The sequence below is a fragment of the Mastomys coucha genome, unplaced genomic scaffold, assembly GCF_008632895.1.
Source record: "Mastomys coucha isolate ucsf_1 unplaced genomic scaffold, UCSF_Mcou_1 pScaffold19, whole genome shotgun sequence".
Lineage (NCBI taxonomy): Eukaryota > Metazoa > Chordata > Mammalia > Rodentia > Muridae > Mastomys > Mastomys coucha.
Window position 1 is genome coordinate 6,045,884 of NW_022196901.1, and position 26,528 is coordinate 6,072,411.

Below are 26,528 nucleotides of genomic sequence, written 5' to 3' on the forward strand. Positions count from 1 at the left end.
CTCCCTGCCTCCCTGCCTCCCTGCCCCTCTGCCTCTCTGCCTCTCTGTCCCTCTGCCTCTCTGCCCCTGTCCCTGCCCCTGTGTGCTGTGTTTAAAGGCATGTGCCACTACCACACTTTGAATTCTTCAGGGAGAAGATTGTTTCTTCATGAGCAACACTTATGATACCTTTGGACCATAAATCTCAACCTTTAACTTTTCCCAAGGCTTAATAGGAATATTTATAGTTTTGAAATTTAGGGACATCTAATTTTGCTTTTTACAAATGATAAACAGTTTCATTTATACTGATGATCCTTACAGTATGGTTATGTCCAAGAGACCTCATTGTCCACTAAAATTTGTGTGTTAAAAGTTTAATGCACTTAGCCTATCAAGCGAACATTGTAGCTTAGCCACAGGCAACACATTTGTTTATCCTCGTGAATTCAGTGTGCTGGGAACCATGGCTTTCTACAGCTGACTTACACTGTGTATCACTAGCCTGGGAAAAGATCATAATTTTAAATATAGTTTGTATTGAATACATATTGCATTTATATTTATCTTGAAGTCAAAAACTGAGGAATCATCCCGACTGTGGACTGTGCATTTCATTACTTGCTCATTTCCATTTTCCTGGAGATCTTGGTTTTGAGACTAGAACTCAGTCTTGGCAGGGCATTCCACCTCAGAGCCAGCGCAAAGGAGCCACATGTGTCATGCATCTGACCAACATTGGGGATAAGGTATGGCTACAAATGATAGAAAGTTCTGGCTCCTGTGTTTTCTATAGTCATTTGTGAATATGTGCTGGTAAGTCACATTGGCAGTGGCATGCTGGTTTTCTTTAAATATAAGGGGCAAGGAAATGTTACTTTTGAAATGGGGCTGTCTATTCTAGTCTGCATTATAATTCTTGAAAAGGCATTGAAATGCAGGACTAGCTGAGAGCCCACTGGCCTTCTCATTAAGCTTACTGATGCATGACCAGCTTCAGGGTCTCCTGGATTAGGAGTTAAGGCAGCCAAAAGCCAGTGTAAAAGAATCCCCAAACTCCAAATATGCACATAATTTGAATGTGCATATTTTAGTTCCTTCATTATAGCTAAACAGAAAGATATTTGGAGCCCAGAGCATATAGCCTACATAATTTAAAAGGGAAATTATGTCAACATTGATTAAAATTACATCTTTAAAAAATATCTACAATCTGGCAGCTTGCAAATTATGGAGCTTACAAAAAATGATTGGGTAGCTTTATGTGCTCAGTTTATTTTAATAACACAAGAGTATTTCATTATTTATGAGAAGTCTTTGCAATTTTTATTTGTAGTTATTTATGGTTTTTGTGAACTCTGAATTAGGCTGGGTCATTTTCTACATAAGTGACTTAGATACATGAAATAAAAGAAAAGTAGGAAAAAGAGATTTACTTGCCTTTTGTTTTCTTCAAATTTCTGGGTGAAATTTATTTACCCAGAATGAATGAAATATATTTTAGCTCGCTGTTCTACATCACAAAACATGTACTGTGAGCCAGTATGTGCAGTGTAAGTCTCTGTGATGGGTTTATTCGATTTAGGAAGTGTTTTGTCTTGGTTACTTGAATTCTCTTGGGGAAGGGACACACAGACCGTGTACGTGTAATGACAGTCTTCTCATGTTCTTTGATACTGACTTGCTTTTTGATCAGTAGGCTTAAACTCATAAGCTGTCATGTGGTAGTAACGTTTATGTGGTTGATGTAGTTACAGTGGCAATGCTTACACAGCAGTTATTCTAATGTAGGCACCATTTCAACTATTTCAACTGCACTTATATGTGTGTTAACCAATTTAATTTCCACAACCTTGTGAGGCTGATGCATTGTTAATCCCTTAGGAGAAGAAAACAGAAAACTGAGCTGCTCGTCATACTGGATCTAATTTCAGCATCCTGTCCTTATGTATGTGCATGCGTGTGCGTGTGTGTTTTTGTGGGTATACATATGTATGTGTATACATGTACCAGTTCAGGTGATGAGGCTCATAGTCAAGCTTGGATCGTTCTTAGAGGCCTTGTATTTTGAGACGCAGATTCTTATTGGTCTGGAACTCACTGAGTGGGCTGGGATGGTTGACCTGTGAGCCCTAGGGATGCTCTGTGTTCACTTCCCCAGTGCTGTGATTGCAAGCATGCATCAATATTTTTTTTTTAATGAGAAGTGTGGAAACCAAACTCAGGTCTATCTTACCAGTCCCTCAGTGTCCTCTCCTTTGATTAGAAGTTGATAATGGTGAAGATAATAGACTATCCTTAGGAATTTATAGAGGAAGCTTTGGAACTCTTTGACTTAATCTCTTCCTTCTAGTAGAATGGGAGGGAGGGCACTGTCAGGGAGGGAGGGAATCCACCCCAAATTTACACAATTATGCCTCAGTCTTAGCATTTGGAGATGGGGCCTTTGGTACATAATTAGGGTGAGATAGAGCTAAAGCAGAAGGGCCCTCACATTGGCATGGGTGACCTTTTAATACTATCTCCCTCTCTGGTGTATGTGCATTGTAGCAAAGCCACATCAAGAAATCCAAAAAAAGCAAACGTCTGTAAATCAGGAAAAGAGTAACACAGCACCTTGAATCTAGACGGCCCAGGTCCCAAACTGTGAGAGGTGAGTTACTGTTGTTTAAGTTGCACCCTTGAGGGGGTTCTGAAATCTCCCGGAGAACAGTTGCATGCAGCACCAGTGCCTTAGGTGGAGCCATGCTGCAGCTAACTCTAAGTCCTGTGAATCTTTGCAATTCAAAACTTCAGAAGTAAGGAAACCAAGCACTGCCAACTGGCTCGGCGTTTCCTACTGCTTCCTTTTCAGCAGGTCAGAAGCGGCACACCTAAAGCTAAGACGCTCTGTTTCCCAGCCGCCGTTTCCCAGTCATCTGTATGGACCATCCTCTGCGTCACAACTCGGTCATATTTATTATAGCTACATACCAGATTAGGATAGGCACCTAAGACGCCTCCATGTCTGAGAGAAGTGAACAGCAATGTCTGTGTTCATGGTTGTGCTGCTGGGTTCTGATCCTGGATTGCCCAAGTGTCGGCAAGGAGGGTCCATGTAGTTATGAACTGAGAGGGGTGCTCGGGACTCTTCTGTGACGCCAGACCAGTGGATTGCATGTCGGTTTAATAAAGCCTTTCGATATTTCAGTAACAGCCGATATTTATATTTATCATCAGGTGTTTGACTCACAGATGATTGTGGAAAACGTCAGAAATCAAACTCTAAAGTAAATCAGTAAATCTTCCCCTTAATGTTTATGTTAAAAACCTCACTCCTTGAATATTTTCTTTGATTGCCCTTGTACTGAATTTTTTCAGTCTGTGCTGGAAAAAAAAAAGCCCCGGATATTTACAGCTGTAAGCCTTGGTTGTGAACCTCACTTGTATGTATATTTTTACCCATGATTAGTAAGGATTCTGATAGACCTGGCGGTTTCTGAATTTAGGTTGTAGACATAGGCCTTAATACTGAAATGGCTGTTGACTCTAATTTATTTGCTTACTTTGAGACAAGATCATTTTGACCCAAGTATTTATTTTCATTCTTTGTCCAGATTGTCCCAAAGTTATCAGCAGAAGTGATAATTCGGAGATTACTAAAATGTAAGTGTTGTAAATCTAGGGTCTTTAGTGGGTAGGTATAGCCATAAATGTGAATAAGGATATAATATTGGAAACTTTTAGTTTTATAAAAAATGGTTATATTGGTTTCAGATATGAACACTTGATTATTACTTTTTTAAAGAACTTTTAGAATTTCATCTCAAAAGATCCCTAGGAATTATTTAATCCTGTAACATCACTGCTACAACAAATAATTTTGTATGAATGGCAGAAAGTACCTCTTATTTATTAACTATAAAATTAATCTTGATTGTTTAGCTAGAGGCAATCATGACAGGGAGGATGGTCCCATACAGATAACTGACAAACGGTGGCTGGGAAACAGAGTGTCTTAGCTTTGTATGGAGGTTCTGCCGTTCTGAAAGGAAGTAGCATGAAATCCCTACACCTGCTTGCAGTTCTTTATGAGTTGGATATTGCAAAGACTCCCGAGTCCTAGGTGAGCCACAGCACGGCCCCACCTAAGACACTGGTGCTCCATGTGTCTGCTCTCTAGGAGATTCCAGAGCCCCTCACTTGATGTTCCTCATCAGGCAAAGGTGTACATTCCCTCTCCTCTAACAGGTTTGTAAGTGTTCACTAAGTGCTTATGGCTATAGTAAGAAATGTTCTGGGTTCTTGAGACATGCACAGTTAATGTGTCATCTCAGACCCATGCTTCTCTTGTCTGACTTCTGCTACCTCTTACATTTGCAGTGCTCGATGCTGCGGGCACAATCCTGTGTTTGCTTTAATGATGAACCCAATAGTACCTTCACACCCATGCCACATTTGTAGAATTTTCTCTTGATACCAGCACTATAGCTTGGGGCTATTCAGCGACTGTATTCCTACCTTGTAAATTCAGGGAACGGAGGAGGCATCATCCTGTGAAAGTTGTGAGAATCAAAATACAATTTCTGTGCCAACCATAATGACAAAAACAAGCCAAGAGGTTTGGAAAGCAGGACTGTGTTTTGCCTCATAACAACAACTAATCTCAAAGGACTGCCAGAACCACAAAATTTCACAAAGAATGCCACAAAAATCTTTTCACAAAGATTGTGCTTTATGCACAAATACTTCTGTGCTGATGTCTCCCTAACTGGTTAATCATATGCCATTTATTGTAACTTCTGTGGCTAAGGATTGTTGGGTCCCAACATTTTAGATAATGCTCCTCATTTTTTCCTTGAAAGGTATCCTCATGCCTTAGGTATAGTTTTTATCATGGCGTGCGTTTTCCTATTGTAGTGTTCTGCTATTCCCAAGTTAAAGTAATTATCCCTTGGTTTTATATATATATATAAATATATATATATATATTATATATAGAGAAATCTAATTACTATTAGATTGATCATCTGATGTGAACACACTTTGACCAAGGAGAAGGGAATATGTAGTGACTAAATTGCTCCATTTTCCTGTTTTTCAAAATGGCTCTTTGAGGACCCAGTAACTTTAAAACACTGCTCTGACATCTTTGAGGCTGTGGACAGTTTGTTGACACACTCTATTAGGACGAACCCTCTCTTTCTAGCCTCCCTCTGCTTCCTTCGAATTGCATTTCTACTATGCAATGATCAAGCTTTTGTCCCCAGATTGTTTTCTGGAGATCTGGTATCATCATGTGATGAAAGTGAGTCGTCTGGTAGGACTGTGATCTAAGTCACATCATAGTGGAAGGTGATGTGTGGAAGAGTTTTCTTCAGCAGCTGGGGGTGAATGAGGAATAATTAGTTTTGATTGGTAGAGGATAGGAGAGTGGGGAGAATAGTCTCAAGAGAGTATGCTTCCTGAGTTGAAGCTTAACAAGGCGCAAGAGCTCATCAGCTGTCAGAAGTGAAGACTACTTAGGTAGAAGGATCCAAACAGCTAGAAGCACATGCTATGGGTGGAACGCATAGTTTAAAGGCACAGGGAAGGTGGCAGAGCTGGAAGGTAGCCAGAGTCAAGTTATAAATGTTTCAGAAGGAGCCATTGGAAAGAGCCCCACATTAGCTCTGTGCAAGGACAGAAGCCTACAGTGACTTAAGGGTGTAACTTCATCATGATAAGGACATGACTTTTAGGGAACATAGCCAGAAAGAAAGGGACAGGAGCCAAGCAGAGTCATGAGCTGGCCTTAGTGCTTTGGCTAGAAACAAATTACTCACACTGGAAGTTCTGTTTCATATAGTGGACTAATGTAAGGGAGCCAGAGAAGGAAGCACTGGAAACTGCCAGGAACAGACGAGGATGTTGTTAGCATGCATAGACCTAAAGGGACAATAGGGGAGGTGGAGTTCTGGAATTTTGGTGGCAGTGGAAGGTAAAAGGGAAATATATTCCTTACTCCACTTTGCTAGCAGTGCCTCCCTTTGGATTTATACAACCAGAATCCAGAAAGCAAAATGACACAATCCAGAGAGGACAACTGTCTCACTCAGAGCAAATGAGATTGAAGATGGATGTGTTGAATTGGTAATGCACAGGGTCAATGGATTTAATTTTTCTTTTGCTAATGGGACAGACATTAATCATTTATTTGTTAGGGGAAAGCCAGAAAAGAGAGAAGGATTAAAGAGGCAAGGGAGAAGTATAGTAGTTTGTGGAATAATTATGATGATAGGATATTTGAAGAACACACAGAGATGTTCATTTTGTAGAGTGGAAGGGTAGATTTGTGAGGAGGCAAGCATACAAATATGCACATATGGAAGCACATACAACAGACACACATAGAGGTAGAAACACATATAGAAGAGAAACAACTTGAACAATGTGCTGGTAGAAATTTCATTATCCTGTCAAGGTTAGGTGTAAGATGCAAGGCTCTTTGTTGAAAAAAAAAAGTGAGGGGACTGGACTTACACATCTAGCTTGAAACTGCTGTTAACTTTAGAATTCCCTTGGTGAGAATGAGAAAGTGAGTTAATACAGGAAGATGCAGGTCAGATTGAGGGAAGGGTTAACCTAAGGAAAACAATTCTTATTGCCTGATTACTAAAAGCCAGTAACCACACTGAAATACCCATACCATGCATTAATATGCCATTTGTGGGGATAAGTGAAGATAGAATTATATGCATGCTAGTTTTCACTTTTAGCTGTGTCTCACACATGCTGGTAGAGCTCAGGAACCTTGAGCCTCAGATTGTTTACAATACAGTCTTTCTCTGTTATAGAGGCACCATTTATTATGAAACATGGCAAACTTTTACTACTCTTTTGGGGGATGGGAGAAATGACTATTGTATAAGTGTTCAATAATTTTTTACAATGACTTAGATGTATCTCCATTAATTTTACACAATTTCTTTCCTAATATCTCTGTGAAAGACCAACTATTTACCTTTACCTGAACCATCAAGATTTTTCTGAATTTTCTGTCTCAATCTGCAGCTTGTTAAGGACAGAATATTCTAAATCCTTTCTCCTTGCTCTTTAGAGGCACATCATGCATCATGGTGACCTGTGGTCACCTTACTGCACTGTGGAGCATATTCATACTAGCTGCAGACTGTTCCCACTGACTAACCATTTCCCATCTTCCTATCTGGGTTTGTCCTTGCCGCATCTAATAATTTATCATCTGACCATGCTTTTACAAATCCTATGGTTTGTGAATTTGAGTTTTAATATATAAAAGTGATTTTTTTTTTTTTTTTTTTTTTTTTTTTTTTTTTTTGGTTTTTCGAGGCAGGGTTTCTCTGTGTAGCCTTGGCTGTCCTGGAACTCACTCTGTAGCCCAGAACTACAGAACTCAGAAATCTGCCTGCCTCTGTCTCCCAAGTGCTGGGATTAAAGGCATGTGCCACCACTGCCAGGCTATATGCTTCTTTTTTACTCAGCCGGTTGCACTCATGACTTTTGTCCCCTGTGGTTAAATCTTGTCTCTTGAGGTTATTTAGAAATGATTGGCGGACAGTTGCTGGTTGAGAGTCCTTCAAAGTGCCCCACATGGTTTTGTTCCAGCTTCTGAAATCCTGTGGTACATGCTGATATAGTTGCAGTTTCAGCTGTCTCTGATAGCATTACCTTGTATGGCAGGGGTAGCCTGTAAGCACACTAACTTTTGGGTTCTTTGCTGCATTATTGAGTCAATCTCTTTTCCCTCAGGTAGTATGAGCAATGCAGTGAAGATAATGGTTAATTCTCATGATTCAAACAAGTCAACTGAAATGAATGCAAAAGACCATAAAGATGGCCTGTTGTTAAACCCATTGTTCAACTGTCATGCTGTTCTGTATAGATCATGATAAGGTTGTTGTTGCTGTTTTTTTTTAATGTACATTTCAGAGATGTAGTTACATCTGTTTCACACGTTGAATCAAATAAATCACAAGAGAATCAAATCACAAAATATATGTGAAATGTGCTTACACACTGCAGTGTCTTTATTGCTGAGTGTCAGAATAATGTGTAGCCAAGGATATAACAATTGGTTGACACACAGTCCTAAATATTGCTATACTTGTGTTGGACTAACCATTTCACGTTTGAATAGTGAGTCAGTTGGTATATCTATTGTTATAGTCCTGTACGAATGATAGAAGCGATTTTATAATTGTATTCATTATAGACAACAAGAGCAGCAGCAACAACAACAAAACCACGTAGAGCTGGGAGGGAGAAATATCATGGGTATCATGCAGCTTTCCTACGGTACCTGACAGGAGGAGTAAGGATGCTGACTCTGGCACTGAGGTACACTCTTACATACTTAATGTTACTGAATGGAGCCTTGTGATCTGTGTGAGAACGCTGAAATCTTCTTTACTTGCCTCACAAAGGGGAGACATTCATAACTGTAGGCAGACGACTCTGGCAGTTATTATAATTGCCTTCACTCTGAAGTATACACAGCTGTGTTACCTTACGAGAAGGGTTTGCTTGGTTTGCATACGAAGTATGACCATGTCCTACATTGTTTAGAAATATGGATCATGACAAAGCTGCAGAAAGGAAATCCATCTTTATCTGTCTCTTCTTATTTATCTAGAGCAAACAGGTATTACTAGCACAATAAAGGCTTGATATAGAAAACATCTAATTTTCTAAAATAAATATGCTTTGAGAAATGAAGTACTAACTGGTTATTTTGGGTTGATGGGATTATGATAGAGATTTATTTTATTTGTATGTCCCCCTATTTTCTAAATTCTTCATACTGAGTAACTATTGTTTTGTAACTGAAAAGGCAAATATTAAGGGTTATTTTGAAACCAACATATCAGGAAAAGAGACAAAGCTGAGTAATTAGGGTGCCATGGTAGAAAATAAAGCTGTTTTGACAAATAACTCATAGCTTCCTTTTAAATTCATTTTGAGCTTATTTATTTCTTAGGAACAAGGGATAGGATGCTGAGAGAAAGTATGGGGAGAGATTAGGTAGAGTGGGCTATTGCCGGCCAAATTCTGATTCCTGTAAAGAGTAGGCTTCTGTTTTTATTCTGACTTTGAGTTATAGAGTTTTAAGAGCTAGCTTTAGTTCTTGAATATCACAAAGTAACTGAGTGGTTGTGAGAACGTGCTTTGCAGACAGACAGAGAGACAGAGGTTCTAGTCCTAGATACACTGTGTATCACCTTCGGAAACTGTTGGAATCTTTTCTCACTTCTTGATCTATAAAATTTCTGCCTCACAGAAGTGGTGGACCCACATGGAAGTTCTCTGAAGACATTAGCACTCTGCCTGGTGAATGTGAACAGTGGGCGGCAGCTGTTCGTGTCCAGTGCAATCATACGTGGCATGGAATCTGAGATGTTCATGAGTGAGAATTGGCTTTATAGAATTCATGCGCATCTAGTGGAGCCCCCAGTTGCAGGTGACTCCAGCTTAAAAGGAGTGTACTAATTAGATAGCTCAGAGTGGGCTGAGATATGGAGCAGTCCTGAGACCTCAGATACTAGGATACCTTACCTCATGGGGAGTAATTATAGTAGTAGCTTGAAGCACTTCCTTTGAGAATTCTAATGCCCATGCTATTTTGGTGGTTGGTGGTAGATGTTGGTTGTCTTTTCTCTTGAGTCCAATTGTGTTTGTTCTTTGTCTTTCAGAAAACTTAGGAGTGTGTTCTGGGCATATTAAATGTTACCTAGTGAGACTGAATCCTATAACATCCCTTTAAATGTTGACTTGCTTGGTTTTTTGTTTTGCTTTTGTTTTTGTTCTCATGCGGTGGATGTGGTCAGATTCTAACCACATGTTCTGTGTCTTCTGTGCTGATAATTCCAGTGTCAGTTTGTTTTCAAAAAGTGGGGTTTTTTGTTTGTTTGTAGGCATGGATGTCCTGTCTGTTCTTTTTGTGTACACCCTCAGAGTTTGGGGTGCATGTGGTTGTCCACTTCTTCACATGTTAGCTATAGTACTTTACTCAGAGGCTTGAAGGTGAGCCTGTGTTTTAGTTACTCTTTCTATCATTGTGAAAAGACCCCATGTCTGAGGTAACTTATAGAAGGGCTTATTTGGAGCGTCTAGTTTCAGAGTGTATGTTCATGACCACTGTGGCAGAAAGCATGGTGGCAGGCGAGCATACAGACCCAGAGCGGGAGCAGTAGCTAAGAGTTTGTGACTTGATCTACAAACATCGAGGACAGAGAGAGGGGAGGGGGAGGGAGGGGGAAGGAGAGGGGGAAACGGGGAAAGGGAGAGGGATGGGAAGGGGGAGAGCGGGAGGGGAGTGGAGAGAAACAGAGAGAGACTGGGAATGGTGTGAGCTTTTGAAAGCTCAACAGCCATTCCCAGTGACACACCTCCTAATGCTTTCCAAACAATTGCACCAACTGTAGACCAAGCACTAAGGCATAGCAGCCTCTGGGCCCATCCTCATCCAAACCACTACAGCCCGGGACTTGTGTTTGTTCGTGTACATAGTAGGGAGATTCTCTTGCACATGTCCTTTCACAGTTTTTTTTTTTCCAGTGATTTCTTTTTGCTTTCCCTCTGTTCAGAGAACGGATGACCATAGTTCCAGCCTGCTGACTGTGGTGTGATTTTACCAGACTAAATCTAAGTGAAAGAGAATGAAGGGAGGAAAATGAACAAGGCTTTTCTCCCACAGCCTACACGCAGGATGCACAGTTCTAGTTCCTTCATCCCTTTAGACAAGATTTCTCTCTGGATCTCAGGTGTTTCCACTTCTGGGTGGCACAGATGCACTTCCTTAACTGGTGCTGGCCTTGGGGCCGGGCTGGAAGAGAAAGAAAACAGAAAAAAGGTACATGGGCTTCTCATCCCACAAGCACTGCTCTCCATCCCAAAGGGCACCTTTCCCTGATCTTCTGGCCAGGCAGATGGACTTCTCTGGGGGGTTTCCAGCCTGCACTGAGCTTGGATTCCCCAACCTGGTCACCTTCAGCTGAAGGTCAGGAAAGCCAGGAAACTCACAGTCACTTTAGTTGTTTCTAAGTTCTGACTTCAGTTGCTGCTTTTCTTTTGCTTGTTTTGTGCTCTCATGTTAGCATTTTGGACTGAGGGTGTGCCCGGCTTCCTTCAACTGGGCTGGTGACTAATTCATTATAATTGGTTAGGGAACATGTTCAACAGCCAAGGGTTTCCTTTCTTTGATTAATTGTCCAGTTATAACTTTATGGAATCTTAGAATAAAACCCCAAAGTGTAATGAGATCAGGAGACACACTTTTTCGTGAAGAAATGCAAAGGAGGTATCAAGTGCACAGAATAACAAACTTTATTAACTAGAAAGTTTCTAATTAGAAAGATGCCTTTTAATGGATCTTTTGGGTCCCCCCTCCCCTCAGGAAGTGTTTTTGAGAGGTACTAGATAGATTGTACCCTTCATTAAAAACAAAAACAAAATTTCAATGACTTCGTAGATTCTGCTAGGGCCAGTTAAATAAAAAAGAACATAAATCTCTGGTATGTTTTTATTTAGATCACAAAATCTTCAAACAAAACCTGGTTTAGCATGCTAAACTCTTCAGAGCCTTTTTATCATGTGTGTTATTTCTGTGTGAGCTCTTGATAAGTGAAGCTCAATTTCAAGTTGGTAGCACTGACAAGAATTAGCTTCGGAATTTAAATTGCATTTTTATAAATCCTTTCCATCTGAGTTCTGCCAGTGCTTGGCTGAATTCAAATGCACAGTTGTCCCTTTGGGAGCCAGATTGTGAAGTCAGCAAAATATCTTGTCCAAGCTCCTTCACTTCCCTTTCTCTTTCCTCCCATTCTATTATCCCAGTATTTATCTCCTTGTAGCAGAATACTTGTACCTGGGTGCCTGGACACAACTTGAATTCATTGGCTTCCACAGAACTTGCTGACCTGTGTCCTATGACCTAACCTAGCTAGATGAGTTACACCCATCAGAGAAACCATTTTAAGCTGAAGTCTTAATGAATGGCAGTGTGGGGATCATTTTTCAGCAGTGTCCTTGCATCTCTTATCATGTACCTTAATTGTAGTTAGGAGAAATACGAATAGTTCATATGTTTTTCTCACATGAACTTGGGGGAAGTATATTTGAGAATATACACAGAATCCTATGAAAGACACTAACATCAACATATTTATTGCCCAGTTACTTGCTTTCAATCTCAAGAGCTTGTTTGGAGGTTCCAGTAGGGGAGCTCATCTCCTATACCGTCTACCATAAAAGAGTCCTTCTCTGTTGGAGAAGGTTTATCTGACCAAATGCTGTGCCAACCAGATCAGCTTCATCACACCTGACAGTCAGTGGGGTGACAGATGTTGCAGCCTGAGTGCCCTCATATCCATCATTAATCTTTCAGCATGCATTTCTTTGCTCTTTCCCACATATTCATTGGACACACAGAGGTGCGCACACACAGATACAGACACACACACACACACAGAGGCACACATACACATGTACATATACATGCACACACACATATACACATAGACACACATGCACAGGCACTTATACACACACGCACAGTTTTAAAAGAATTCAAGTCATTACTTTATAGCCTTAGTTTTGCACTTAAATGTGTTATATTTTGTCTTTAAACATTTCTTGATATTATTGTTCTAAAATAGATTGTATAAGGTCTTACCTGATCACCATAATTTAGTAGCTTGGTCTCTTGTGGCTGATTAAAATTGTTTTAAAGATTGTACTATTTGAAGTAGTGGTATAAAGCAAAAATTCATAGGTTTCTTTGGGCTGTATGCCTATAGGTAGAATTGCTATATCATGTATTATATCCTAGGAAACTTCCATGTACCTTTTCTTAGTGGTTATTAAATAGTTCACATTTGCTCTTTTTTTTTTTTTTTTTTTTTTTTTTTTTTTTTTTTTTTTTTCTGAAACAAAGATGGCTTTTCCATTTTAGCCTGGTCACTAGGGAAGATTTCTGTTTATATTGTGTGTAGATAAGCTTGCAACTGAGTGTAAATAGACATTAAAAGGACTGGTGCTTTTGTGTATTGTTGTAAATTTTTATTTTGGCTAGTCAAAGCTACCACCCCCATAAGGTCCCACCTTAATTCAGCAGCCCTTCAAGAGGGAGACGGACCCTCTCATCCTCCAGGAAATTGTCTTATAAGGGAATTGGTGCATTTTTTATCACTTTGGGGGATGTTGTAATATAATACAGATTAGCATCAACTCCCTGAAGCTGCAGAAGAGGGGCCCTGCAGAGTCCTCACTGTAGGCTGCTGCACTTAGATCTTTCTCTGTAGGGGTCCCTTTTCCTCCCTTGTAGTCTGTGTTATCTCTCTCATGTCATGATCCTCTCAATACCATGTTTTGGAGAATGAGACTTTGGGATTGCAAATTTAAATAGCCTGACATTTGCACCATGCTCTAACTAACTGAGCTAATTGGCCTTGTTAAGCCATGTTTGGTTCATATCCCTGAGAGGCCTGCTTCTTTCTGAATGGAAACAGAGTGGGGTTGGTTCTAGGGGAGAAGGGAGTTGGGGTCGGGGAACTGGGAGGCGTGGAAGGAGAGGATTGTATAAGAGAAGAATTTTTTAAAGAAGCCGGAAGTTGCTACCAAGGCTTCTATGGTCTTTTCCAAGTTTCATTCTCTTGAATATAGACATTGTGGGCTGGACAATTATAAGGAATAGATGCACAGGCTAGTGTTGCTATATGTGAAGTGGTTTCCTGAGCTATGGGGTAGGAACAGGGTAGGAAGGGGCAGGGACTGAGGGTCCAGCTTAGTGGAAGACCACTTGACAAAGTATGTGCAAGGTTCTTGGGTTTGATCCCCAACACAGGAAAGAAGTGAAGCAGAGAGGGAAGGAAGGAAGAAAAGAAGAGGTAGGAGCTCCTCAGTTTATTCTGTGGTCCTTGATCCTATTAAGGACAGGAGTAGATCCTGTTACACAGTGATTTGCTCTTATATAGATTCCCACGTGTAAGTTATAGGCAGAGAAAAATTCTCATGCTCGGACCTGCAGGGAAGGAGTAGGATGTATTCTCCTGCAGTTTTAGTGCTTCATATGCAAAAAAGGCTAAGAAATGAAGTTTGGAGACGATAAAAAATGAAGAAGAAAACTGCCCACCGTGTTGTGTCATGCTGATTATGGGATTTAGCCTCGGGCCAATGGAAAATCGTTGCTGGATTTGAGCACAGATGATATACATAATGAGACACTGGCTGTGCAGCTGAGTGTGGAGTGTGTTGGGTTTAGAGAGCTGAAGCAGGGAGGCCACTTAAGCTGCTGGTGAGGGCTATCCAGGTGGCAGAAAGGGTGACTGACATGAGGTGGTGGCTGTGAGGACGCCCCTCACTTCCATGCAGGACCATTGCATGAATAAGTTCTACTGGAAAAAGTAGGCTATTTTTAAGGTAAGGTTATGAAAATGTTGTCACTGTTATTATCATTATTAATAGTCGTTAACTTGTAGGTAAAATTACGATCTGGCCAATGTCAATCAAGACAAGCAGGTGTGTTGATCAACGGCAGTGTGAGGAAAGCCAGTATGTATGTAAAGACTCTGAAGGTACACTGAGAGCTGGGAGGTGGCTCTCCCAGGCAGGCTCTGTGGTGGTGACTTGTGGAGAAACCACACTGATGCTGCAGTTATCTGGACTTGCGCATCAGGGAAACGAAAGTGGCCCTGTGGTGCAACACAGATTCAGGATAGTGTCTTTTCCTGCTGTTCTACTATTGGCTGCATCTCTAACCTCCCTTGTGCTGTATCTTGAGTGGAAATATGTCCCCCATTTTCCTCTTGCCTGACTGTGGAGGGGACACTGTGGAGTCTACATTCTGCTTTTCTGTTTTTAGGTCTATTACTCACATCGGATTCCTGTGGTATTTGATGCTCTGTACTAAGTGGTCAGCATTCTGTCCTTCCAGCCCACGTAACCTTTAGCCTTTAGCCTTTTTTGCTTTGATGGAGTTAATGAGAGCTTACCTAATGCTTCTTCCAAAATATTTGTTGACACATTTGTCTATTGTCATTTCCACTTTCTTTCTTTCTTTCTTTCTTTCTTTCTTTCTTTCTTTCTTTCTTTCTTTCTTTCTCTCTTTGCTTATAGTATTTCTATTCATTTATTCTATTGAATTCCCTTTAGAAATGTACTTATTCTACAGGTTTGTGGGGGGACAGACACAAATAAATTAATCATTTTTTAAACTAAAGTTTTATTTATTTTTATTTTATTTTAAGTATCTGGCTACATTTATAGATGCTTGGCATGTACATGCCGGGTGCACACAGAGGCTAGAAAAGGGCATCAGATCTGCTGGAATTGGAGTTACAGTTGACTGTGAGCCACTATGTGGGTGCTGGGGACTAAAACAGTACCTCCTACAAGAACAGCAGTACTCCTAACTGCAGAGCCATTTGCCCAGTCCCTTAGATCTTTTTTTCTTTTTAATACAAGTATATAGGTTTTTTTATCTTTATCGTCTACTATGAAGGTTATTCATATTATACATAATCTAGCTATCAACTTCTTGAGGAAATTGAGCAACCCATGGCTAGACACAGCTTAAAATAGCTCCTTTATACTTGAGTTTCCTCATGGGTGGTCTTGTTTTCAAATATTCATCTTTTGAAAATTTCCCTGGCGGCACACAATTACTGAAAGTGGTTGGTTTCTCTTCATCAAGACCAGTGAAAATGTAGGCTAAGGCCGATAACAAGTGAAGCATAGCTTTTGCTTCCCATGCTTAAGGGGAGCCTAAGTTTGTTGGGTCATTTAGGAGCTTACAGTTAGTGATTTAAGAGATAAGAGAGACTGGAATTGAGATCTGTCCCCCTCCACTGCCCAGCCTCCCCACTAAATGGGCCCAAAGAAGGACATCATGCAAGCTGGGTCTTGCTAAGAAAGGAACTCAATGCACTCCCCTTCACATTAAAATATGGGCCCCATGAGAGCAGGTGCTTGACAGTTTTGTTTCTGATTGTTTCTCTCATCTATCTATACAGGGCACACGTGAGATGCTCAGTAAAGCTATATTGAATTAAAGGAAAAATAATTGTGCACTTATAGAGACTTATTTAACAAGGCAGATACCAGAGTCAGGTTTAAAACATGAACTTTTGAAAATATTTTCTAAAAAAAAAAAAAAAATGCAGTATCCACAAATGAAAAAGGATGTATCCTAAATAGATCAGATATATGTTACTTTACTTAGCATTGGGTTTCTATGGTAACATCATGTTCCTTTTATAAAAGAAAAATCTGAAAATAAATATTTCTGAACAGTACAACTGAGCTATTCTTCTTGATAGTGCAGACTAATGGAGCTACTCTCATTGTGTAAGCATTAAGTGCTGGCATGCCATTGGCCTTTTTGCCTGGTATCCTGAGGTCTGCTCACTCGTCTGAACTGGGGCTGAGGTACTTGAGCTGGGCACTATAGTCTCGTATGTTCTCCTTTTTACTGACTCACTCAGGTGCTGGCTGAGTATTCCCACCCAGGGCTTCTTTGGGAATAACATCAAGCTCAGGCAATGAAGCACCCAATGCTTTGCATAAAAATTCAGATAATGAACTTGATAAGAAGAAACAGAGTAGAAAATAAATTACACCCATTTCTTTTTTTCCCATCTCTTGTGTTTCTGTAAGTATTGTTTTTTTGTTGTTATTGTTGTTTGTTTTGGCTTGGAAGCCTGAGAATTGCCTCTGCTTGCTGTCTGCCTGCCTGCCTGCCTGCCCGCCCGCCCATCTATCTATCTATCTATCTATCTATCTATCTATCTATCTATCTATCTATCTACCTACCTACCTACCTACCTACCTACCTACCTACCTATCTATCTATCTATCTATCTATCTATCTATCTATCTATCTATCTATCTATCTATCTATCTCTATATCTATGCATCTATGCAAATATATATGTATGTTGTATGTACATCCACACACTTGCACATGTGTGTATGTGTGAGTGAGTGTGCACTTGTGTGCTTGCAGGTGGACATCAGAGGCTGTGACCAGGGGATTTCCTTGATTGCTCTTTACTTTGTTTTACTGGGGCAAGATCTCTCTGAAGTGAGAGCTTAAAAATTTGTCTAGACTAGCTACCTAGCTTTTCCCCAACCCTCGGGGATCCTGTCTCATGGCTGCCTGTTTCATGTGATTACTGGAGATTTTAACTCTGATCTTTATGCTTGCGTGGCAAGTGCCTTGAACACTTGCCATGACCTCTTTGCTGTTTTTTGACTTCAAATTAGAAAGTATGGTCTCTGCTGTATCTTTATCCTTTATGGGAGTTTCTGAAATTGCTTACAGAGACTAGACAGAAAAACCAAGAAGCAAAGTTCCTCATTGTGGCTCATGAATAGGAACGAGTCTCATAGTGCCCACCATGTTCAGTCATTTGTGGTTCACCCCCCTCACCTATTAATCCACTGTAGGCTAGTACATTTCACATTATAAGGCCTGACATCCTGCTCATATACCTTGTCAAGCTAGGCACTCATGAAGGAATGAGTGTTTGAATACTTTCCTGTGAGGCCCTCTTCTCCACACCTTTTCAAGCTGCTCCAGCTCATAGGAATGTTCTTTGCCTCTGAAATCATGATAACATGGAGTCAATTTTTATTTTTATTTTTATTTTTTTTTTGCAAACTCAGCCAACATAACCTGTCAAATGCAGTTCTAAACATTAAAAATTCTGATCTTTCTAAAAATATTGGCTTCTAAAATGAAGTTGTCTGAGTTCTAAGGAATGGGTGTTTGATGGAAAACTTGGCTTTTGTGAATTTCTTGAGCAGTGGTACAGCATTGTACCTACTGGGAAGTTAAGGCATTTTTCACAGATAATTTTGACCAGATAGAGTATTTGCCTGCACACTGATCTGCGATGCTGCAGTTGCACTTTGAACCTTTATTTACATGTGTGCATGTGTGTGTGTGTGTGTGTGTGTGTGTGTGTGTACATCTAGCATACTGACAAAATTTTAAGCTCATTAAAGAGAAAAAATTAAATCTCCCACATAGCCTTTAAGATTATAGTAATTATTTAATAATTAAATATCAGGTAGTAAAAAACTAATTTCCATATTATATATATATTAATATATATTAAAATGTCATTGATCATTGTATAAAACATTGTATATAACAATTGTATAAGGGTTCTCAGCCTGTGACTTGCAACCCCTCTGGAATTGCATATTAGATAGCCTGCATAAGAGATATTTATAATTCATAACAGTAGCAAAATTACAGTTATGAAATAACAGTGAAATAATTTTGTAGGTGGAGGTCACTACAACTTGAGGGACTATTAAAGGGTTGCAGCATTAGGAAGGTTGAGAACTCTGATATAGAAGATATGTGTTGATGTCTGCTTGAGTTTAGATCTTAGAGTCTCTTCAAGGCTCATGTTAAAAGCTCGGTCACCAAGATGGTGCCATTGAGGAGTGGAGTCTGGAGGGTGCTTCTTAGTTATTGGGTCTATACCTTTGAAGGTCATGGTGGAGCCTTGACCCTCCTCTCTCCGTTGCTTCCTGCTGATGCAGTGTGGCACCATACACTTCTACTCAGGCATGCTGTTTTACCCTGAGGTCCAAGAAAATGGTGCTAATTGATCACAGACCAGACAGCACTATGGGCCAAAGTGAATTTTTCCTCTATCAGTTAATTGTCTTGGGATAGGGAAGTGGCTCAGTGGGTAAGATATTTATAGTGAATGCAAGAGCACCTGGGGTAAAGGCTTGGCATAACTGCATATTTGACACTTCAGCACTGGTGGATGGAGAACTCCTCAATCTCAGGAGTTCTCTGGCTACTCAGCCTATCTATCCAAAGGGCAAAGCCATTCAGGTTCAGCGATTGACTCTATTTTCAATAATAAAGTTGAGAGTGAGAGAAGAAAGATGTCAGACGTTCTCCTCCAGCTTCTAAGGATGTGGATGCACATACTTGTATGCATCCATCATACACGAATACATTAATTACCTCACACTTTATTATGGTGCCTAAGGCTGATTCATGCAATTTAAAAATAATGCATACATGTTATCAATAGGTTAACATCCTTTTTTATGAGATCTATTTGAAATCACATATGTAGCTTATGTGTAAACTGTAAATGTTATAACTAGTTAGAACAATGACTCCCAAAGTTTACAGTGAGGACCATGACACTTCTTAGTGATGACTTTGGGGAGATGCTGTGGGAATCAAATGTCTATTGAGTATATCCTGACATTTTGTGTTTTCCATGTAACATGACACAATTTGCGCTTATTTGAGGGTCTAAGCCTATACCTTGATTTGTGACACATGAAAGGTATGTATGTGTGGAAAGCCCCAATTTCTATGGAAGGATTATTTTCCTTTAAGTATTCTGCAGCCAGGAATAAGTCTATGTTCTATTTTTGGGGGGTTGTTGCCCTGTTTCTGTACAGTTGCAGTGGGAGTTTTGCCAATGCTTTGTACTGTACTGGGGACAGTGTCTCCATGCTACACTATCCTGTGGCTTGCAGACCTGTGTATGTAATGCCCATCCTTAGCACTGGAGTGGGCCTGTATTCTTGTTCCAGGTTTTAGTTTGCAGACTGGCTCATGAGTAGACGCTATGACTCATAGAAGCGTGATTACAAACTATCAGGAGCTCTAAAGGGTTGGAAAAATTGTCAAGTTTCCCGATGTCAGGTAAAATTATGAAGAATGTTGAAATAGGCAGACAGATTAGCCAGTGTACCTTTTTGAGTGATCAGGTTTTTCAGAGGCTGGTGCCTTCTACTGTCATTGAAAGGTTTTATAATGCCAAGTTGTAAGAAACTAACAGGAATATGAATGCATCTTCTACCCAGAAATGAAACTGCATTTGTCTTTAGAATATAATTGACTGTTACCCAATGGGTATTTACTGTGTTTGCATAAGTAAATGCCTTTTGCTTTCTTGTATGACCCTTGAACTCTCCTTTGACTGGTAGCAATATTTTACTGATTTGACTTGCTAGTTAGTCATGAATCTTTTGCATGCATTAATTTTGTATTTGCATGAAAAATGATTTTATCTCTTTTAAAATTGTCATTTTGCACTAGGACATTTGTTTTTATTTTTTAATATTTATATATGTTTTATTTTATGTGTACCTATGGATATGTATATATATATCCATATACTACATATCTGCCTCATGCCCAAGGAGGCTGGAAGAGAATGTTGGATCTGTTGGAACTCGAGTGTAGACATGATTGTGAGCTGCCAATGTGTGTCCTGGGAGCCAAATTATGGTCCTCTGGAAGTGCACCCTTTATTCCTAACCTCTGAGTCATTTTCCAGTCCCCAGAAGTGATCAATGTGTATTATGTAATGAGTGCTATGAGAAGTTTCTATTAATCTGAACATTCATGTACTAGTATTCTCATTATTCAGTTCTCTGAATACAGTTTAGGTGGGTATATATTATATTTTCAATAATGTTACTATATCACACTATCTTTTTAGATCATTTGATGGATGTGAGGAGTAGAGTCTTAAAATGGTTATGAGTTCATATGAAATGGTGAATTTGAAACAAAATCCATCTGGTTTAGGCTGCAGTTGAAATCCTTGAGCACTAAGTACAGCCCTGTGCATGAAATAAATTTGAATTTCAGTATTTTTAAATTGTAAAGAAACACATTATAGCTTCCTGCTGACACCCTCAGAATTTGGTGACAACGGCATTGATAGCTCTTTAGAATTGTTGGGTATCATAGAGGTGGGAGATAAGATAAAATAATCTTAGGAAAGTTAATTAGCATATGACATCCACGTTTAGAGTTGAAAAACAAAACCCTGCTTTTATGTACTTAGCTCTGTTCTCATCTCACTGGCAACCTGAATCAGTCAGAGGCCTACCTGTTTTATTCAAAGGCTGTGCTGCATTTGAAATTCATGTCATACTTCATAACATCATTATTTTGCTAGGATGATAAGAAATAAGTTAAATTTTACATATAGAGGCCAGGATATTCTCAGTGGGATATGGAGATAAGAAAGTCCTCTGAATACAAATACCTGGGAACCAGAGAAACATGAAAGTCATTATGCAAATACTTGACCAACCTGGCCTGTTCCCCATAGAGACAGCAGGGGTGCTTTCTCAAGTAAAACACAGACACAAAAACAAGATTCACAGACTGTAATTCTTAGAACAGTAAATGTTGACTTCCATACCAAAAAAAAAAAAATTATACAAATTGAAATTTTGGAGCTACAGGAGCCAAAAGAGAAGGCAGTGTCACCACAAAGCAGGGACTGGAGTGATAGGGACAGAAGTCAGGAATACTGACTGTCTGTCAACAGAGGATGGAAAAAGGTAGGGATGGATTTTCCTTCCCCAGCTTCCTCAGAGAGTATGACCTGGTAACACTGTCACAGTGTGACAGGAGACTCCTTTGTTCTATCTACATAAAAGTGGTAGAGAGGCAAGAAGAAAGCAATAACTTGGGTGTTGATACTCACTCTGAGCTGCAGAGATTTACAAGACAAGTTTCTAGGTCCAGAGGCTTATAGCTCTAAGCCTTGGATAAAAGAGGCTTATGGCTTCAAGCTTTCGGAGCTGGAGACTTATTGCTCTTCGTGGTCAAGCTGAAACTTTTTGTTGAGTTCAGAGTACCAATACCTACTGGCCAGGGTTGTAGTCACTTAATTCTCGCTGTGCCTGAAAGTAGGCATCTATCTTTCACAACCTACTTTTAAAAGGGTTCAACCTCCCCTCTAGCCCATGATCCACCAGTGGTAGTTGAAAAGAAAGGTTATTAGGATATGGGAGAAGTAGACCTGTTTAGAAATAGTTCTTTGGGGAGATTCCAGTCTTCATTGTTCTCAGTCCAGTCCACTAGCAAACACCAAACATGAATTAGCAACTGTAGTCCAGTCTACTTGGCAGACACCATACATGAAATCAGCAGGGGCAGTTCAATCTAGAAGAAACTGTGAGGCCCCCAATTGGTCAGAGTCTGCGGTAGTGGCAAGAAGCTGCAGGAACTTCATGAGAAGTGCTTTAGTGAGTTTTTCACTATGAAGTGACCACAAGCAAAGATCAGCAATGCAATGTAAGGTGAACCAATATGTGCATCTCATCAGTGAAAACTAACGAGGCAGTGCAAAGTGAACCAATGCTTGAGCTCCTACTGTTTGTGGGGTCATCTATACATACATATGAATATATATAACCTTTCTAAATATCCTGCACCCTTTCATGTGTGCAAAACATCCTTTCACCTGTGTCAGCTTCAGCAAAACACTCTTTCAGATGTCTGCTTTAGCAAAACATTTATTCATCTGTCTGCCCCAGGTTTTCTTTACAAAGAAACCAGAAACTTCCACTTTACCTGACAGTTCAACCTTTAGTGGTCTCTCAAACTCTTCTAGTCACCAGGACCTCTAGTATTCATGACTTCTGTTCCAGTCTTTGATTCTTAATGACTTCTTGCCTCTTTTTTGTTTGTTTGTTTTTTTGTTTTTTTGTTTTATATTTAATAGAGTTTAAAATCTTTGCTCTTACTGTGGTATAAGCCCAAAATAAGAACAATTTTTAGACACTGGATTTCATTGTAATAAGGCTATACTTCAATGACCCTCACATCACCAAAGGATTTTACCTCCATCGTAGCTAAGCTGAGAGTTGAGAGTTCTGCTGCTCCAAGCAATGAATTGTAGGCACGATTTTTGGATACAGACTTCCTGCTATGGTCAAAACTATTTGACTTGAGTGAGTGACTTTATTCTTATCCCACAGAGAACAGGTTACATTCATTTAAAAAATGGTATGTGTATTAAGATGGTCTGTCCATAAAGTCATTCACCAACTGTTTCAATGAACAATGATTCTTCTTGGAGGGTGGCACAGACATTAGGTGTGGGTAAGAATCTGGGTCATTAGCTGTGATAATTTGGAAAAACATTCATCTCAGAGAAAGAGTAACTTATAAAGTCCTCTTCTTCAAACTTGATATAAGAGCTACAAATGTCAAGCAAAGCATTCAGTCTTACTCTTTGTTGTTCTCTTTCCTACAAGCCACCTCCCAAGTTAATTGCTATGTCTCCCTTGGGTATATAAATATTTTTGAAATATATAAGCTGTTCTGAAAACCATAGTATAGTGTAAAAACATGAAATAAACAATACTATTAATAGAGAGACTGAGATAGGAGAAGCAAGATTTCAAGACCCTTATGTTGTACACAGCAAGACACTGTCACAAACAAGCTGAAAGTATATATAGATTGTACAATATTGGACGTATTTCTCCAATTACCAAATTAGAGAGGCCATTGGATGACAATCAACAAAGTTCTAATTCCTCATATTTTTGGATTTCAACCAATTAGGATATGTTGGTAATATTAATTTTCATATTAAGATATTAAAAGAAGGTAATTGTCACTTCCTGTTGTTTTTGTTGTAAGAGGTAGAATTATGTTCATGTGGGTTTATTGAAAGATTACTTTCTTGCTTCTTCTAGGGTGTAGTTTTGCTCCTTATGTTGATGTTTTCCATCTATTATCCTTTGTAGGGCTGGATTTGTGGAAAGTTATTGTGTAAATTTTGTTTTGTCATGGAATATCTTGTTTTCTCCATCTATGGTAATTGTGAGTTTTGCTGGGTATAATAGCCTGGGCTGGCATTTGTGTTCTTGTAGGGTCTGTATGACATCTGCCCAGGGTCTTCTAGCTTTCATAGTCTCTGGTAATTCTGATAGGCCTGCCTTTATATGCTACTTGCCTTTTTTTCCTTACTGCTTTTAAAATTCTTTCTTTGTTTAGTGCATTTGGTGTTTTTATTATTATGTGACAGGAGGAATTTCTTTTCTGGTCCAGTCTATTTGGAGTTAAGTAGGCTTCTTGTATATTCATGGGCATCTCATTCTTTAGGTTAGGGAAGTTTTCTTCTGTAATTTTGTTGAAGATATTTACTGGACCTTTAAGTTGGGAATCTTCACTCTTTTTTATACCTATTACCCTTAGGTTTGGTCTTCTCATTGTGTCCTGGATTTCCTGGATGTTTTGGGTTAGGAGCTTTTTGCTTTTTGCATTTTCTTTGACTGTTGTGTCAATGTTTTCTATGGTGTCTTCTGCCCCTGAGATTCTCTCTTCTATCCCTTGTATTGCATCTATGACTCCTAATTTCTTTCCTAGGTTTTATATCTCCAGGGTTGATTTCTTTATTGTTTCTATTTCCATTTTTAGATTCTGGATGTTTTTGCTCATTTCCTTCACCTGTTTGATTGTGTTTTCCTGTAGTTCTTTAAGGGATTTTTGTGTTTCCTCTTTAAGGGCTTCTAGCTTTTTACCTGTGTTCTCCTGTGTTTTTTTTGAGGGTGTTATTTATGTCTTTCTTAAAGTCCTGTATCATCATCATGAGAAATTATTTTCGATCTGAATCTTGCGTTTCCGGTGTGATGGTGTGTCCAGAACTTTCTGTGGTGGGAGAACTGGGTTCTCATGATGCCAAGTAACCTTGGTTTGTGTTGCTTATATTCTTATGCTTGCCCAGCATCATCTGGTTATCTCTAGTGCTACCTGCCCTTGCTAAATCTGACTGGAGCCTGTCCTTCCTGTGATCCTGGTTGTGTCAGAACTCCTCAGAGTCAAGCTGTCTCTGTGATCCTGTGATTCTGTGATCCTGTGATCCTGGGCTTGTTAGAGCACCTGGGAGTACAGCAGCTTCCTCTGGGTGTTGTGAGACTGGCTGGGGAGCCTGAAGCCAAGGTCTGCTCAGGACATCACCCCAGAGAGATTGGAAGGAATCCTAGCCACTCTGCTGGCAGAGTTCCTGTGTGCCTGGTCCTGTTGGTCCCAGTTACTCCTGGTGTTGAGACAGATGTGTCCTCCTCACCTCTGATCCTGAGAGTGTCAGATAGCCTGGGAGTGGAGCTTCCTCTAGGTGTTGTGGGACTGGCGGCAGAGCTTGCACCCAAGGTCCACTCAGGACTGACTTCTTGCCTCTTGTAGACTTAGTTTCTCATGGTTTCTGACTTCAGTTGGTCTTTGTAGTTCTCCAGGGCTCTCTGGAGCTCTTGAATTGTCTCCAAAAGTTATTGCTTAGAGCTATGGGTATAGGGACACTCAGCTCTTTTTGATTCTGGAATTCTTCATGGTCTCGTCAGTCAATATTGCTGCCTGGGATGGAAACCCCAGAGTATTGTCTGCTCCTTGGATAACTACCCAGCATGCTCTACCCATGATAAAGGTAAGTATGCAAAGAGGCCATTTGGGAAGAAGCTTTTATTGGCCTAATATTGAATACCAGTGTATAGTGCATAGGAAAAAAGGCTCCCTGCCAAACGCAAAAAAGTATAGAAAACAGCCTCCTTAACTCAGCCAGAAGAAAGGCTCAGCAATACTAGTTAATGTTCAGCTATAATTCTATCCAGTTAAGGCCTTATATAAAGTTAGACCACACAAACCTTGATTCAGGATGATCAGTCAGAAACATCAGATAGGTACAGTCCCCTTTCTGTCAACCATAGAGTTTTTTGCTCAGTCTTTACTGGACATGGTTCCCAACGTTTCTAGGACCATGACTGATAAAACCTTCCAGAATAATTGTCAATGGATACTCTGGAGCACTTGCAGCAAGGTCGTGTGGTAACCGCTGAAGGTTGTTAAGTTGAAGTCATCAGTACAAGAACACAGCTCTCAGAGGACATGAGATAGCATTTTCTGGAGAAAAGTATGAGTGACCATGTCCTAGGAATGCATATTTAGATTACCCCAAGTTCCATGTCCAATGTGTCAACAATTTGTTGGAGCTTTTATAGTATCAGAACAAAGGAAGTTATAAAACTGGGCACTTTCGGGATTTCTTACTGGAAATATTAGGTAGTTAGGCTACAGCAAAGCTGGGTAAATTCTGTTACAGGCTTTGGATGCTATATAACAGCATTTTTAGCTCTTTGGTTGATTGGAAACTAAGAGTCTGTCCATACGTTCCAAAGGATTTATCAAACAGAGGTAGAGGATAAGTGCTAATTAAGGGGCTAAAGATACCTTAAGAAAAATTGGTTCTTGAGTTGCAATACTCTATCTTCCCATATCCTTGAAGTTCTGACCAGCTTGGAAAGGTTCAGTGAAAGGTGTGGTTCTTTTCAGGAATTTTCATTCACAAATGAAATGAGCAGTTGTGACTAGAGCAAGAGCTCCTGAAGTGGAGGCCACAATTCCAGCTGTGCTTTTAGAGCTATTGGAGTAAGGTTTCTCCATGGAGAGCTTGGAGCATTGATCCAAAGATGGGCTGCCTGACTGGCAGCCCTCTGCTTCAGACAGCTTCCACAAGGGAACAGTCTGGCAGCTCTCATTCAAGGGCTGAGTACATAAGACAAGAAAGGTTGTACATCCACTAAAGAGAAAACTCTACAATACTAAAGACTACTTTTATGATTTAGAAAATCAACACTCTTTTTTTTTAGCAAACAAATTTTTTATTAGATATTTTCTTTATTTACATGTCATATGATTTCTCCTTCCCAAGTTTCCCCTCCAACAAACAAACAAACAAACAAACAAAAAAAAA

At 39.8% G+C, this 26,528-nt stretch overlaps 1 protein-coding gene across 4 annotated transcripts in view; it reads left to right on the forward strand.

The window, feature by feature from the left end:
* The window catches only part of Kiaa1324l (KIAA1324 like), a 204,476-nt gene that overhangs the window by 76,749 nt on the left and 101,199 nt on the right, over nt 1–26,528 (forward strand). The window contains exons 2-3 of one of the 4 annotated variants that reach the window (XM_031380010.1): nt 2,530–2,632; nt 3,576–3,624. The exons of 2 other annotated variants lie outside the window; for them this stretch is intronic. The gene's annotated coding sequence lies outside the window, so the exon portion shown is untranslated. Of the gene's footprint in view, nt 1–2,529; nt 2,633–3,575; nt 3,625–26,528 lie in introns of those variants that run through there. One more of the 4 variants, XM_031380012.1, reaches the window with a different exon arrangement.